Below are 13,421 nucleotides of genomic sequence, written 5' to 3' on the forward strand. Positions count from 1 at the left end.
TCAAGTTTTCAGTATTTTGTAGCGTGTACAAGTTATTTCATTAAATTTAAAACTTACCAAATGAGTTAAGAATACTCCAACATACAAGAATGAATCAAAAACACGTGTTCGATATACATAACAAACATCTATACAACGTGATATACAATTAAAATAAGTAGAAAAACGTAAACAGAGAGAACGTATGTTTTCAGGATTTATTTCTATGCAGATTTTGTAAACTATATAGATTGTAATATTTTATTAACCACTGTTGAAACTTATAATTAGTTTATCTTGTGAATCCCCTGGTTGATTTGATAATTCATACACAAGGATAAACCTATTTGAGATAGTTGTACCTTTTGGAGTATTTGTTAACAACCAATTGTGCAATAAACTGAATAATTATTAAAAATAAAAAGACAAATGTATACTACAAATTAACATAACTGAAATCTCTAATTAATTTGAAATTTATAATTGAAAATATATAAAAAAACTTAATATTTTATCTATTTAAAAAAAGTCACGTTGATTGATTCTGTTAAGGTCCAGTATTTGGTATGTCAGTAATACGTGAGATTTAGTTATGCTCACTCAAATTGAAGTTATAGAATGTTTACATAATGTTGGTAGAAAGCTTTTAGAATATTTAGGAATTTTACTATAAAAACCGCCAAAGATACTGGACAAAAACCATATTAAAAAAATCCATGGATAATACAATGAGCAAAGATATCAAAAACGTGTCGAAATCTCAAGCAAAGAGGGAATTACTAAGGGTGCTTTGTTACTCTAATATTTTCAGTTTTTGATAGAACCCTTCTCGATTATCATGTAGGATTAATTAATGATACATTTCCCTTTATTCGTCTAATTTAAATAATATAAATTTTATAAATTCAATAAGTGATTTTGATAAATGTTTGTTTTAAATTAACTCATATGGTCCAAAGACTTTTGAAGTCGAGTTCATCCTGGACCATATGAGTATACGGTTTGACCATACGAGTATTCGCATACGGTCCGAATACTTATATGGTCTGTAACATATACATGATATTCAATAAAACAAATTACCTGTGACAATATAAACGTCACACAAAAAAGTGACGTTGATACATTTGTGGGACGCGCAGTTAGTATGTACTTTGATTGTGGTGAACTGGTTAACTGTGGTAAATTTAAGGAAGATATTCGTTGCTATTCTGTTGTTTACATGTTTACATATTGTAATGTACTGTTATATAATTTATTTACGTCTTGCTCTGTCCTGAATGTTTTGCGTTATATTTGTACTGTATTCCTGCCACGTAATGTTGTCATTTAAGTGATATATTTAACATTGCCATGAACGCGGGAAGTTTGGATAGACATAACACCAGGTTTAAACAACTATTTTGTCTTAAAATGTCCTGTACAAAGTGAGGAAATTGACAGTTGTTATAAAATAGTCTGTTTCTATGTATGTTGGCGTTTGTATGTGTTGCACTTCAGTGTTTCTGTTGTTCCGTTGTTTTCCTCATATGTGTGACGTGTTTCCTCCAGTGCTTAACGCTGTTTCTTTGATTTGGTTTCGCTTACTCGATTCAGGACAATTGTACAGTGGTATACTTCTGTTATGTTTTTTTTAATTCGGGTTCATCGTTCATAGAAAAACATATGACGTAGGAGAATGGCCAGAACAACACATGACTTTGTCGATTAATGACATATAATTTATTCACATTTTTCAACAGTTGTGTACTAAAAGCGTTTGAAGAATGTCATAATATAATATCTTCCTTATTGAAGCAATAATACACTTAAACAAGTAAGCTGATGGTATCTCATTGTTATTATCAATATTTACATAACTAAATAAATCCTATCTAAGGTTTTGATAAACAGTTCATTCATTTGAAATTATCAGATTATTACATGGCATTTTTCATATCGCATATATTATCAGCCCTAGGTTCAAAATCAGCCCAAGAGCCGCATGGCTTGGGGGCTGATATTGACCGAGGGCTGATAATACATGCGATATGATAAATGACATGTTATGATCTTTTTATCATATACTTCAACAATGGAGAAAAAAGAAACAGATTCATATATTGATCCTTTTACGTGGTTCCCAAATAGAAATCCAAACAGTGAAATTTCACGGACGTCGGATCCCAAATTTAGTACATATATGAAATTGTTCTATCATATGCCTCAACAGAGAAGAAACATATTTTAATATAATAATATGGCCGAATTAAACGACAAAAATAGACATAATGGACACTCTTTGAAAAGGTCAACTTTTTAAAAGTACCTTTCTAAAGTATGTTTGAAATTTCTACAAATGAATTTGTTTCATAATTAGTTTGTTTATTGTTTGTTTTTTTGATTTTTTAAATTTAAATTTTTATTATTTTACACACTTTACCTTCCAGTATCCAAATAATTGTTTTGTGCAATACTTTGTAATGTTTTTCACCGGAATGCCATGCGACAACGTTACTGAAAGGCATGTGATAAAAGTCGAAACATCTGATAAATTGTTCATATCAGCCTGCTAGGCACCAATTCGAAAAAATGAAATTTACGTTAATTTAATGCTATAAACATACAGTAAAAATCATATGTTATTTAGTCTGAGTATATGATAAAAGTACACATTGTATGACTAGCGCTATGTATAAGTCGAAAGGACATATTCCAACTTGTTTTCCGTTTACATGGTTAAGAACATTATTTACTGATGTTTTCAATCTTATTCTGTTATAGGAAATATTTATCAACAACTTTAAGCATTTCAGAACTATATTAAGTATCATAATAAAGATAATTGCGATTGCGATTATGAATTAAACAGTTTAAATTAAGGTTATAATCTTATGCTATAATGTTTTTGATAAAAACAGAGAGATATTAAAGTTGTTTAGATCATCTTCAAGTTTCATATGTTTTTTCATTTGTTTAGTGACACTATTGTATAAGCATGAATACCATATGTACCTGGAGAGATTTACTTGTGAAAGCATCCATTCTCACTCATTTTGGAGATTTTGCGATTCTTCATTTTTTATTTGTTACATTGAATTGTCTCCCTTGAAATTAAAAACTATTTATTTCTTAATATTCTTCTTTACACACTTGCTAAATATTAGTAACTTGTGGACTTTTCTTAACCGTGTCACTGTCATTAAATCAAAAACTGCAACCTTTGGTTTATATTCTTTATTACAGCAATTGCAAAATTGTTATGTTTTGACTAACAATTTCTTTTTGAAATATGAAAAAGTGATATAACAAAATACCAAACTTTAAAAAAAAATCTAAATGGGAAGTACCTTATCAAATAGCTAAATCAAAAACCAAAACACACGAGACAGCTGTCGCATTTCTGACTTGGTAAAGGAATTGTATTATAAGTAAATAAACTCATCATACATACCAGTATTACATTTTGTATAAACGCCAGACGCGCGTTTCGTCTACCAAAGACTCATAAGTGACGCTCGAATCCAAAAAAGTAAAAAAGGCCAAATAAAACACGACGATGAAGAACATTGAGGACAACAATTTCGAGAAGTTTTGCCAAATACAGCTAAGGTCATTTATTCCTGAGGTAAAAGCCTTGATATTTCAAAACATCAAAAGTTTTGTTAACAGTTAATTTATAAATATGACCATATAAATGATTATTCATGACAGCACAGAAGTTCTGACTATTGAGCTGGTGATACCTTCGGGGAATTAAAACTCCACCAGCAGTGGCATCGACCCAGTGGTTGTAAAAAAAATCTCATCATGGATACCAGGATTAATTGAGGATAAAACCTGGGTTTATAGTCCGTTAAACCTCTCATTTGTACTCTGTCTAGTTACAACATCGGTAATTAAAAATAAGCACAATATTATATGCTACTTATATTTATGTGCTTCTACTCCCAGGGATTTCGTTATAATTGATGCACCGTATGGAGAATTTACATTCGCGTGTTATCTTTTGCGAATGGTCTGTGTATGTGTAACCGAGAGGTTTACTGAATTTTACATTGAAAAAGCTTCATTTGACATTAAAAAATGATAATTTTAATCTATTCGTTACATACTCAATGTTACACATTAAAATTAAACGAAAGACGGATATTGTATTCTAGGTATTTATGTTTTATAAGTTCAATCAATAAACCAATCATAAATGCAAAGTGCCTTTTGATTCCAAATTATCGCTCCGTCACTAGAAAGTTGTGATCAAATGCCATGATGTCATAAATTTATAATTATGGTGCCGTTTATATATTAATATATTTCACTAAGAATAGTATCTGTGAAAAGAGAAACGATTTTGAAAAACTTGGTATACTTTTTTTTTTAAAAGCACTGTTTTAAATTTAACCTACTACATCGTACCTAAGTAACATATTCTAGAAACTAACATAACCGTTAAGATTGAGTAAATGTTTAAATAAAATTACTATGGTAGAAATCTTTTATCCTAATTACTCTTTCATGAATATAGCTCATTATGTTAAAATTAACATTTTAAAGGAACATTGAATTTTGTGACGTACATTAAGTACATTATTCCCCCATAGATTCAAAAATGAAGTAGCCCCTTTCTCCCGGATTCCCATCGGATCCTTTTAACTTTGAAAACCAAGAGTTTGATATGTATGCATAGCTACAAGGCCACTGTTTTGGGGACATCACGAAATGGCCATCCTTTAACCTCAGTATCTTCCATTGGGCTTGTGGACCTATCTGTCTAGATGCTTCATTATAGCCTCTACATGTTCTGTGATATGGCATGAGAACATACCAAGATGGCCATCTGATAGAGAAAATTGTGAATATGCTATCTTCCGCTGATACTTCTTGAAATCTAAAAAGATGTTGATTTTTGTTCGGATTAAGTGAACCCCGCATAGAACCCGTCACATTACGTGACATTATAAGCCAAAAGTGGTTCCTCCCTTTTGATTTAATGGCAAACGTACCCTGTAAATAGTGAGTTAATCGTTGGAATTCCATTCCTAAACTTCTAACAAATGTTGAAATTTCTATGTGTTCTGAAGGATTAAAAACAGATAACAATGTAATTGTTTTATAATCAGGTTCTGTAAGAAACTTAAGAAATTGTTTATGTATTTCATCTTCCTTTTTAATAGTATTTCTTATGGCATCGCTTGTGTGTGCTATCTCGGAGTCAGTCATTTTCCAAACACCAAGCCATTTCTTTGTACATGATGTTAAAACTGAGATTATTCGCCACAACATAGATGATCGAATCACTGCTATTCTTACATATAGAATTACAATGCATATTATTCTTTTTGCCTCGGCAACATCTTGAAATTTTATTCCGTTTTCTATTTTGCATCTTAAATTTCCTAGCATTTCTGAGCCCTGATATAGATCTATTACCGACATCATATGATCAATATCTTTTTGGTTCACATCCTGGCATTTAGACTCCAGAGTACTGAGATAATAATCTGAAACATAAAATGTTGCAAGTATACCTTTGACCTTTGATTTTAGTTCTTCTGCTACAATGTCATTCATAATAGTAGATTCAATATTTTGATTGTCTTTCCATATTGTACCTAAAATTGCAGAGCATACAGATATTATTCCACCTGCATGTTGACCAAAACCCGGAAGGTCTGCATCAGCCATTATGGAAACAATTTTCAGGCTAGCTACCATAACATCGCATGTCATCCTACTTAGCAAAACAGGGATTACAGCTGCAATGTTTTTAACTGCCTCGACAGTTTTCTTATCTCCCATTCCATTTCTAAATTTATCGCTATATTTTGTTGTTGATAAGAACTCTTCAATATCTTTGAGGTAAGTTTCCATACTGTTTCAAGGTTTAGTATCTGAAAGAAAACGATCAAATGTCTACACATATACAGAAGTGTTTATCATTTATCATTATGAGAACTAGTGATCAACACAACATTTGAGCTTTTACCATAACTTAATTAATGTATGTAGTCGTTTTAAACCTCTCCTATAAAACCACTTGACCTTTTGAAAGCACCAACTGCCAACTTCTGTATGAGCATTCTCTTTGTTCATGTTGTGGCATGATTTCATTTTTTTAATGTTAGAAGTTTAACGTTGTCCAGTAATGTATAAACTCATTATATATATCAGACTTTAAATTATGTACGCAATACGAGTATTTTGTCTACTTAAAACTCAATAGTGACGCTCACAAAAGTACCAAAAAAAACCCTGCATGACGAAAGGTATTGACAAATAAAGCAAAATTCATCTTTTCCTTGGTTATAAAGTTTTGTTAAAAGTTGATATACAATTATGACTATATTAAAGATAATTCATGTCAAAACAGAAATGATGACGACTGCAATTGTTAAAACCTGGTTGCTGCTGCTTTAAGCAGACGTAAAAAGTTATAGTTTAGGTTCTATCGTCCTATCTTGTACGTTACCAATTTGAGAAATGGCATGCATTCCTCAGATATGATATTATCAGTCTACTTTGTGAATATCTAGCTTACAGTGTATCAGTGTATCAACAATTGAATGAATAATTAGTTCCGGTTGTCAACTATTTTTGTACACAGTTAAATGTGCTATTTTTCTATCCAATTTGGTCCTTTATCTCCTAGCGTGTTAAAGTTTAAAGCAGCTTGGCATTCAAATGAAGGTTCTGAGTATTCCAAATGCAGGTAAATCCAGAAAAAAGCTTCGTATGCATTTGAAAAGCTTTGTTTTTCTTAACTATTTCTTTACTGTTATAATAGGACAATTAAAATGAGTCATCAGTGATCATAGTTTCGAATAGCGGTATACTATTGTTGCCTTTATTCTGCAAATTGCAACGACTATAAAAACCGGTAGATGATCATAATAAAAAAAGAGATTGTGGTCTTGTGGAAGTCCTTTAACATATCTTTCGACCGCATAGCAAATAGATGCTCTTAAAAAGAGCGTTACACTCACCTAATAATGGGCAAACATAAAAAACCAGATATGGTATGCATGGTTGCCAATAAAACAACTTTCAACAAAAGACCAAATGGCAAAGAAATTAACAGCTTTATGTCACCAACAATGCAAAAAAAGCCCATACCACATATTCAGCTATAAAAATCCATGAAATCAAAAATGTAAAACAATTCAAACAAGAAACCTAACAGCCGTATTAATTAACAAGAAAATAAACGAAAAACAAACATAATACAGCAACAAACGACAACAACTGAATAGCAGCTTACTTTTGACAGGCGGAACACACATACATAATATGGCTGGTTTAAACATGTGACAGGGATCTAAATCCAACTTGTATTGTCTCAGCTCTGATTGTAAGTATGTGCATTCGTAAACCCCACAGCACATTCAAACATGCCCTACATGTATCTAACTGTCAGATTCGAAAAGTTAATATACCATATTTTCACACGAAAAATACATGTGTAGTATTGACCATGAGAATGAAATATTAGACAACAGTCAGAAAATTAACAACACATGAAATCTTTGTACCACTGAATCCAACATCGTCAGTGTTTTCGCTTGTGCATTACATGTTTTTGTTGACGCCGGCTGGTATGTTCTAAATCATATGATTGCTAGCAGATACATACAATAACAATCAAAACCAAGGAGTAAACAAAGACTCACAAAACCAAAGGACATTTACATCAACAGTTATAAATAATAATTAAGAAACAACACGAACTCCACTAAAAACCGGGAGTGAAATCAGGTGCTCCAGAAGGGTAAGAATTTCCTGCCTCGTATACGGCTCCCGTCGTGTTATTTCTTTGTTCAGTTCGGTAATGATGGAAGGTTAATATGACTGAGGAAGAATATCAGAAAAGATTTCTAACACACTTTTGTCATAATGGCAATCAGCTCATGATGGCGACCGTAAAATATCTTGAGTAATGACCTTGATCTGATTGATTCATAGCCCTGTCTTAGCAACTTTTGAGAAAGCAGTATTCCTCGTTCCACAAAATCAACGTACTTTGAGCTAGCTCTAGAGTAACAAAACGTACCGTTGACAAAAAACGCAAGCGATAATCGATAGATGGTACTCAAGGTTATCTTTATGGTAACATTGAAATAAATATCTCAATCAAAATTTTCATTTAGGTTGAATTCTCTATGACTGTGAGTTGACCTTTTTTCCATTAGTGACAGTACTTAGCATACAGTGTATATTGCTTAACTAATGCTTTATGAATAAACGTTATTGATTGATAGGTAGGTTATTCATATCTTTCTGGAATGCCTCAGAAATTGAAAAAAAAGTTATCTTTTACTTTGACATAGTCATAATATATACCCCGAAATGTTCGTATAAATAGACATTCGAACATATATATACGCAAATAAAACAGAGTCATACAATACAATCAAGTTATACAATGGAAAAAGACTGCTTTCACACTTTCTTATAAACAAAACACATACATCTTTCAAGTGTAAGCATCATGTTTTTACATTTGACGTGTTTAATGCAATGAGGAAATAGAACACATGACACTAATCCTCTGACCAGGTAAAAGTAAAAAAAGAAAACAAAGTTTAACAAAATTCATACCTTTCATTGATTGTTGATACACTTGTATCATGAGATTTCTGTGCTATTGATATTTAGTTAACAGCACAATGTATTCATTATAAAGATTAATATGTCACCAATGAGTTCTGTTCAGCCAAACAAAAAATAGATAAAATGTAGACGAGAATATTGAAATCAGCACTTAGATTATGAAAACCGCATTCTGATATCACTTTACAGTGAACGAATATGTATGTACAATATCAAAAAGTTACGTTACATCAAAAGTATATATTCATTCAAAAACGTATTAAAATGAATACTATGTGTTCTTTAGGACCTACTGTACTATGGTTTCTGGGAATCATGTTGTTCCATGCGCTATCTTAATATATTTTTACAATCAATGTTCTTTAAACTGAATGATAATTATAGTTTCGGTTGACCAAATTCCTTAACATTTTAATATAATTATATAAATGTCATGGATCATAAAATGAATAGCAAATTGAAATATCTGGTGAAAAGTTAAACAAACAAGCAACAACAATCTTCAGGAGCTCATCAGCTGACACTTGCCTTAAATCGGCTTATGTTTTATTTTGTGTTTGTTAAGTATGACGTCCATTATCACTTAACTAGTATACATTTTTTGTTTAGGGGCCAGCTTGTAGCACGCCTCCGGGTGCGGGAGTTTCCCGCTGCATTGAAGACCCATTGGTGTCCTTCAGTTGTTATCTGCTCTTTGGTCGGGTTGTTGTCTCTTTGACACATTCCCTGTTTCCATTCGCAATTTTGTTATGATATTCTAGTAAATTACTGGACTGTATCAAACAGGATAGCTTTGTAAACGCTCAAAACATAGGTTTCGCTCATTGATATATTTACGATGTCGTTCTTATATACAATTATCAGCTGACTCTACCTGATAATAGGTATATGTACATTTTACATATACTCTGTACTTACATTTATCTTTGTCAACAAGTAAAAAGAAGTCAGTATTACAGTAGACGTATTAGTTATCTTGGTTTAATTCATAACCATTTTAATAAACTTACCTGTAAGAAACTGAATCGCCCGTCAAAAAAAGGTAACCTTTACAAAAGGGCATCACATGATTTATCAAATGTTCGACAATGTGGACAAAAACATGTGACAAAAGCGATAACAATAATATTTACTTATAGCTGTATATTTACATTGTGTATGACAAAGTTGACAAAGTGGTTACACAAGTACGACTAAGAAAGGCGCAGTTTGTATAAGGTTCTTCCAAAACATTTTCCACTTCTCTTTGGAATAATCTTGTGATTTTGTTCTGATAATTATTTATGAATGTCTTACATTTTCCTGTGGAAAGACGTTTTGATTTTGATTTTGTTCTGATAATGATGTCTTTTCATATTTCTGTAGAAATTGTTCTAATATTTATTTTCTTTTGTCATTTTTTTAATTCTAGGGTATAAATCTTAAGAGGTTTTTGTAATTGATTACCAATAGTTATTGAATTTTTAAATCATCATGTTTAATATATTTAGCCTCATATTTTGACTGTAATCTACACAGACATTTTTTCGACAGTAAAAGATAATTAGAACATTTATCTTTTACATTCTCAGATTGTCGCAAATAGTTTTATTTTGAAACGTTAAAGGCTTGATAACGAGGAATATAATATATGATTAAATGAATTGGAAACATATCCAAGTTATTCAAATATGGAAAGCAGATGGGAAAATACGTTTTTAATTTTTTTGCTAAAGAAATCTGATTAAGATATTGTATTTCGCCAAAATCACTGTACAGCTCCCTAAAATAGCATTCCCTTGATACTAGCGATGCTAGCAGCATTAACTAGTTTTGAACGTTACTGACCAACAAGTCTTGGTTGAAATTGTATTTTATTTACAAAGGTCTTCGAAGCGGTGCAGATATACATATTTACAGCTAATTTCATATAGGGAAATAATAAATTTCTCCTCACAATTAAACTTAGAGAGATATTATAATTGTGTTTCTAGTAGGTAGCTCAAAACTTCTAGACTTTGGCAGAACAGTTATATTTATTAGAGTACAAAAAAGAAATAAACGAATAGCAACACATCACAAAAACACATTGCACGTATAAACAGACAACACAAACTATTATTGCATTATGTCGTAAAAATCTAAAACACAATTAAACATTTGACACAGTCCAACTTTCAACCGTAGTTCCAAATTGAACATATAAGCAAACTAGAAAAAAATCCATGTGTAAATGATTTCATGTGTGCTGTAGGGTTAGCATTATCATCTGATCAGTTTCAAAATTATCTAAGCAATTTCAATTTAAAATAATTCTACTATTCTCTCTCTCTCTCGAACTATTTCTAAAAAACTAACCATCAAAAATCAAATAAACAATGTGTTACAATATCAATTACATATGATGTCCTTATTGTAATAAAATGTTTCGGACAACAATGTAATGTGTACTTAGTAAAAGGCTATACTAGTTTGCTGATGTTCAAATCTCGTAAATGGTTTCAGACGAAAAAAATTTACATAACAAACAGAAATTTAGTCTTTTGCTTCTGATTTTGTCAGATAATGGTCATAACCAACAAATCGATTGTACTGCCATTGGTTTGGTGCGCATATTGAACCACCCCTCCCCCCAATTTATTTTAAATTAATACAGCTTTGTCATCGAGATTAACAAGCCTCAACTGACGGTGCTGATACAATCCCAGGAGGGAGAGCGTTCCAATCCCGGATGGTTCTTGGGAAGCATAAGATCTTTCGATAATCACTGCAGGTTTATGGTAGTTGGAAGCATTTGTCATGCAAGTTTCTAGACAGTCTTTTTGGTGGTATTATACTTTGTCTTCCATTGATACGGCCATTTTGTTGTTTTCTTTTTTATAGAGCATAGTAAATATTGCTTCTTTTCTCTAGAGATGTTTAATCAGGTGTTGGAGCATCATGCTAACTCTGGAGTGTATATTGTGTTTGATTATTACATAACTCGCTCTTCTTCTTTGGACAATCTCGAGTGTAGATCCCAAAATGGACTGGCGTATTCCATAATTGTTCGTAAAAGTTTTTGTGTTATTGATCCTATAATTATATTTCCGTTTAGGCGTCCAATTATTCTATTTGCTTTATTGTAGATCTTGTTTACAAGGTCATTTAATCTCAGTTTTTATGTGTTCTAGGTATTTAGCACTTCTGATTTTTTTCAAGAATGTTGCCTGTAAGTTGTATGAACTGCAACAGGAGCGATAATGGGTGCATCCACTATAACTGTCTCAATATAATATGTGTCACAATGATATTATGTACACACATCCTTGCTTTTTGGGGCTGTTAAATTGTAAAGTCTGTTTTGGCAGTTTTGTGTGTATTATAAAAAAGTAGATGTAGTATGATTGCCAATTAGACAAATGTCCGCAAGAGACCAAAATGACACAGACATTAACAACTATAGGTCACCGTACGGTCTTCAACAATGAGCAAAGTCCATACCGCATAGTCAGCAATAGAAAGGCCCCGCTATGACAATGTAAAACAATTCAAGCGAGAAAACTAACGACCGCATTTATATAAAAAAAAAATGAACGAAAAACAAATATGTAGCACATAAACAAACGACAACTACTGAATTACAGGCTCCTGACTTAGGACAGGCACATACATAATTAATGTGGCGGAGTTAAACATGTTAGCCGGATCCCAACCCTCCCCTAACCTGGGACAGTTGTATAACAGTACAACATAAGAACGAACTATAAAAATCAGTTGAAAAAGGCTTAACTCATCAGACGGACAAAAAAAACAAGTGAACGTGGCCGAGTATTTGTACATGCCGACAACAAAAAGACACAAGGATCAGATCTGAGAGTACTCGCAGTTATATGACAGCTAGTTCAAAGCCACTAATAACTAATAAAAAAATCATGCATCTAAGACAAAACTATCAATCCGTACACATCCAACATCCAATGGATTTATTGTAAAGACGTCATAAACAGTCAGAAAAAAACATGACCTTGTACAATGCCAAGTTACAGGTATCTACAGATTGTAGATCCATGAATGTGTATATGTATATAACATACTAGTAATGTTTAGTTTGCTTTTAATTTACTGAAAACAAAATCAATATTTATATCAATATTTATATCAATATTCAATGATCTTATTACAGTGTTGAATTGGTAACCTTTTAGAATAAGTTTATTTAAAGGCGCGATAAGTTTACATGTATGCATGATTTATAAAAACACGTTAAAACACACCGTACATCGAATGTAAAAACTCATTAAATATACTAGGCTTATAACTAATCAAGCATTTGTGACAACAATATAATGTGTACTTAGTAAAAGTATGGTTTGTATACTGGTATTCATGTATAATAAAAACCAGGCTTATAATTGTGTCGGTCAGTCGCGCATTTCGTCTACAAAAGACATTTTTTTATTATGCCTGGCATCACATATAGCCTTGAATGCCTTTTCGCCTGATGATCTAACACTTCCTACGCACTGGTATGACTTATGCTTAAACCACGAATTAAAACATGCAAAAAAAAAATCGGGCTTTAACGAACGCCAACCACTGATAACCAAGCTACATATATGGACATGTTCATCACATTTAACTTGACAGATACACAAATCAATATTGAATTATGAGTTTTAAGTTTTTGAAAGCTAGTTCAAAGTCATTTACAAACATATAGCACAGAATAGTTTCCTAGACTAACATATTAATCAGTTCATATCCATTGTATATATTGTTTTGACGTCAGAATCTGAGAGAAACATTGCATTGTGAAATGTCATAATATAGGTATCGACAGATCGATTTTTATTTTACTTGTAATTTAATGTATTGAATTTAGTTAAAATTCTTCG

General features: G+C 31.8%; 1 long non-coding RNA gene across 1 annotated transcript; it reads right to left on the reverse strand.

The window, feature by feature from the left end:
* Positions 1-1,678: 1,678 nt before the first annotated feature.
* LOC143058677 (uncharacterized) lies at positions 1,679-9,674 on the reverse strand. Its single transcript, XR_012973183.1, has 2 exons — positions 9,576-9,674; positions 1,679-5,849 (listed from the first exon to the last, which is right to left on the reverse strand). It is a non-coding gene; the product is annotated as an uncharacterized LOC143058677 (long non-coding RNA).
* Between the last annotated feature and the right edge of the window lie 3,747 nt (positions 9,675-13,421).

Source organism: Mytilus galloprovincialis, chromosome 14 (genome assembly GCF_965363235.1).
Source record: "Mytilus galloprovincialis chromosome 14, xbMytGall1.hap1.1, whole genome shotgun sequence".
NCBI classification, from domain to species: domain Eukaryota; kingdom Metazoa; phylum Mollusca; class Bivalvia; order Mytilida; family Mytilidae; genus Mytilus; species Mytilus galloprovincialis.